Genomic DNA, 4799 nt, shown 5'->3' with positions numbered 1-4799 from the left:
GTGACTTTCTGAATAATACTAAGATGGGATTTCCACTTCAGCATCATGTTTAAGATCAGCATTGTTTTTTGTTCTTCTTTACGCAGAGATTTACTGAATCGTTTAATGATGCTGTTTAGATGACGAAATTCCCACATTCTTGGCCATTTTATTTCAAGAACCATTATTTTTGAAGTGTTATTTTTCATTCTGTAAGACCCAACAATGACACTAACTGTATACTGAGTTATGGTAATTATTTCACCTCATTAACCTCATGAATCATGAGATTTTCCGTTGGCTTTTGGCAGTGAATTCAACATATTCTTATGATGATTGTATGATTGATGTATATATAGATAGATATATATGAACCTGTCCTCTGGTTACTGTAAGGTTCTTTTCTTACACTAACCTGAACACTCAAAAGTGAAACGTAATAAAAGATGGCAGAATTTGATTACTCCAATAAAAGGAAACTCTGAAACATCAAAGTACAAAGTGTGAGTAAATGTCAGCATTTTAGCCTTTCTGATATGTCTCCTTCTTCTTTTAGCCTTTTTTTTTTTTACATTTAATTAAAATATTGATGATATTTTAACTTTCATTAATAACTTTAACCTCACAATTAGTTAAAAACACTAAACTGGTCATTTAATGATTATTCAAAGCAACCCTACCTCATGGCTCTAAGCATATCTGTCCGAGAAGAAAAATAAACCACCTGAGGTCTATACTGCCCTCTAATGGGGAATAAAGGAAGGGTTTTTTTGGGGGGGGGCTTTTTTTTTTACAGTTTTGAGCATTTCATTTTTATTTTTATGTATTTTAATTTGTTTAGTGAACATTTGATGTACTGATGGGCTGTAACAATCCCATTTTTGAGATTTATAGAAAAATAAATCTTTACTGTTCACCAGTGTAATCATTATAGTTTGATCTAAAAATAAATAAATAAATAAAAATATTTAAAACAATAATAATAATAATAATAATAATAATAATAATAAATGAAGGGCCGCTTTCCAAATGTAGAATGTAAAGTAGAATGTAAAGTTTTATTAGTAAAGCCGAACAGTGATCAAAAACACTGATCCATTACAGAGCCTATACACTGTAAAAACTGTGATTGGGGTTAATTAGAATCTAATAGGAGAGTAATAGTAATTATTACTCAGTAAAAACGTGTATGAGTAGTTTTAATCAAATCTAAGCAAAATTCAACAATTTTGAGATGTTCAGTTATTTAAATTTACACAGTTTTGTTTGGGGTAAATTCAGCAATGGTTTGTTGAGTAGATTTAAAAAAAAAATGTTTGAGTACTAAAAAAATTTAAGAAATCTAATAGATTTAACTGATGAAAGCATTTTCATTTTAATCATTGTACACTTCCGCCCATAATCCTTTGTGCCACGTGCAGGACACACGCGCTTCATGAGTGGACGTCTCCATTTTGTCAGAGGTAAGACTTCTTAATTTGTTCAAATATAAGACACGGTTTAAACAATAACGTATATCGGTTTTGAGTAAAGGTTTTAAACAGTATGATACGTCGAAATTTTATTAATAATCATCACTGTAATGATAGTATCGTATTTTTACACAAATGGCAGTTAGTGGACTGCTAGCACAAGGTCACTTTCCAAGCCTTCACGACTGTGTTACTGAACAGCTTTAACTAACCACATGTTTTACCGTATTAAAAAATATCAACGGTATATTCCGATGAGTTTTAACGTCTTTCATCCACGTTTAAAAGTTCATGAAAAGGTTTTGCGGTCAGTTGTGAGTGATTTTGTCAGCCACAGTCAGTTTTTCGAACTCCAGTTTCCAATAATGGCGGCCGCTACTAAGTTTTAAAATTACTCATACTAATCTTTCTGGGTCACAAAATAAACTTTTAACATATTTTCAGGCGCGAAAGTAGCTGTGTAAACATCAAATATCTGCTCGGTTTATCAAGATATCGCATGTTTGCAAAAGTGCTTCGACGTTTTCGGAGCATCTGCTACCCACCAGCTCGATAGCAAGCCGGGAGCTCGAGGGTCACTGAAGCCGCTGAGAACGGCACAACTCCCGGCACATCATTTTCAGATCACCGCGGGGTTTCGCTACTCAGTTTAAACGTAATGTATAAGTCACTTAGACAACCTAAAAATGTTATTGTTTGGTTTTTTTCAGTGTTTTATTTGTTCGTGAGTAAATAGGTTTGGCTGAGATTAAAGTTATTAGATAAGATAAAATAAAACTTTATTAATCCCCCGGGTGGGTTCCTCCTTGGTTTTTACACAGCTGACTAAACGTCAAAAATGATAATGTTGCTTTCCTTTCAGGTAATGGAAGATCCCTCAACTTAAATTCACCTGATCAGCATGGGATTGAAGTTGCAGGCTATCATAGCCAAGGTATTTTCCACAGACATTTCAGCTTGGAATTTTATTTAAAGAATTTTTTTGTCAAATTTCATTTGCATGGTGCACAGCTCCACTAATTTGTTTGCATGTTTTTGTCAGTGCAAGAGGACGCCAGGACGTCACTGATATAATTAACAACACAATTATGGGTTTCATGTTTTAATTGTATTTTAAATACATGTCTATTCTTAGTAAAAAAAAAACAAACAAAAAACAAACAAAAAAACACAAGTACAGGTATTGCTGGGTTTTTGTTTTGTCCCAAGAAGGAAAAACCCTTTCTGACGAACATAAACTAAATTAGATAAAAAAAACTAAATGACTAAATTAATGTAATTTACTAAAACGACACATTTAAAGATTGAACCTGTCAAGCATGTTGACAATACCTTTGTGTTGACTGTCAGCACCCAGGCATGTGCATTAACATCAGCTAATTATCGCACATAATGCTCCATGTGATGATAATTTGATATTTAACAGTTTTTTTTAATACTGCCAATTCTCACAGTTTTGTCTTAATAAATGGTCACTTATCTGATGGTAATTTTTGGAATTCTTGCTCATTTTCAGTCACCAAGCAATCCTAGCAATAACATAACCAGAAATCTGGTTATTCAGTGCTTGATGGTGTACCTTGGGGAGTCCATTGATCAACTGATCAAAGAGTACAGTGTAAGTGTTGAAGTAGAAACATTATTCTGTTTTTGTTATTCATATGTGTTTGTCAAGTTTCAAATAATTTGAGGCATTATCATGTTTTATTTGTCATTCAGCTACAGGATGTGTCCAGGAAATATTTCATGTGTGCAACTACAGTCAGAAAACCCATGTGTTTGTTGTTTCAGGATGCTGATGAGGATGGTGTGTCACAAGATCTTTCTGAACAGAGGATGAAAATCTACAAAATCAAGGCTGTTGGATCTGAGGAGGATGACATTGGCATTGTGCTGGAGGGTGTGAGAGTTATGCCTGCTCTGGGCAATTTTCCAAGAGCATGCGCAATGCTGGTTGGATTGACATATGCAGTCGATCTTGCCTATCCCAAAGAGCTAAAATACACCTTGGAAGTATTCCAGAAACTTTTCCTTGAACTGGATTGTGCTAAGCTCTCACCAAAAGTGAACAGCCTCAAGAACAAGTTATTGGCTTAAACGAGGACTCTGAAAGAATGAAAGGGAAGTAAGCTCACTGAAAACCTTTGGTTTGTCTTTGTTAGATGCAGCTATCTTTTCAGTTTTTAAGTTAATTTCATCTTATTCATATCTTACCCAAATGACCTGCAATGTGTCAGGCTGTATTTGTGCTCTTCATTTTAATTTTGTTTTTTATTACCTACAAGTTTCTTAGGAATATTCTGTTTGAAAGGCAGCAAATTGGAGGAATCACTAGTGAAGCTTTTCTTTGTTTATAGTGTATGTTACTATAAAACATTGGTTTAAAACAACTTTAAAATTTAACAGAAGTGCAGTCCTGTAGCTGTAGAAATGTTACTTCCTCTTACATGTGTCTTAGATTTTCTCAGGTTAAACATCCAAATTGGGATAAAAGGTTGATTTACATTATTGATATTCCATGTACATGAGTGAAAAACCTTTGTTCTACAGTTATATTGAGTGATTCAATTTAACAAAAGATTGACAAACTAAAGTTTTTGTTTGTCAATCATAAATAAGTAACAGAGATAAAGGAAACGGTAAAGGATATTCAAATTTCAGGTTCATGTTGATATTACAGTCTAAAGATTAATTTCTTTTTTACAAAACTGGTTTACATTCATGCAGTTTATGTTGCTGTTGCTCTGTACACAAAGCTGTGTGATAAACTGTTTATGACACTAAAACAAATTTACAGCAGAGGAATGTATTTAGGAGATCAGGAGATTGTTGATGAGAATTCAGTGTATACGAGCAGAAAAATGTTATATTATAAATTACTGTGTTTTATTTTCCACAATAAAACAAATTACTGTTTTGATGTTTTCTTTGTGAAATTGATTCATTTTACTCAGAAAATAAGTAAAATTCATTTCATTTTCTCTTATTATTCAGTCATTATTTTTAAGGTTTATTTGGAAAATTATTGAATCCAATTTGAGTTTTACTGAAAAAACAAGAAGATTTCATTTCTTTGTAATGGATATTTTAGGAAGTTTTTACTAAACCTTTGCCAGATAGTTAGTAAATTCAAAGTAATTTTTCTCAGAGACTTATTTCATATCAATTATTTTTTTTGGTAAAGTTGGGCAATTTCAACCTTCAGTTTGAGATTTTGACCCTAAATCCAACACATATTTACAGTTTAATTCTATTAATATCTACTTTTGTTTTCTATTTGAATTTAATTAACATTTTCTCTACATTTTACATAAATCTTTTGAAATTAAAATCTACTTAATTATTTCA

The 4799-nt window shown here is 32.3% G+C and overlaps 1 long non-coding RNA gene across 1 annotated transcript; it reads left to right on the top strand.

Moving 5' to 3' along the window:
- Positions 1-1107: 1107 nt before the first annotated feature.
- On the top strand, positions 1108-4367 carry LOC308402863. Its single transcript, XR_013972819.1, has 4 exons — positions 1108-1442; positions 2314-2385; positions 2968-3069; positions 3243-4367. It is a non-coding gene; the product is annotated as an uncharacterized lncRNA (long non-coding RNA).
- Positions 4368-4799: the final 432 nt, after the last annotated feature.

The sequence above is a fragment of the Rhamphochromis sp. 'chilingali' genome (genome assembly GCF_963969265.1).
Source record: "Rhamphochromis sp. 'chilingali' genome assembly, chromosome: 9".
NCBI lineage: Eukaryota > Metazoa > Chordata > Actinopteri > Cichliformes > Cichlidae > Rhamphochromis > Rhamphochromis sp. 'chilingali'.
This window is presented reverse-complemented; position numbering and strand designations above follow the sequence as displayed.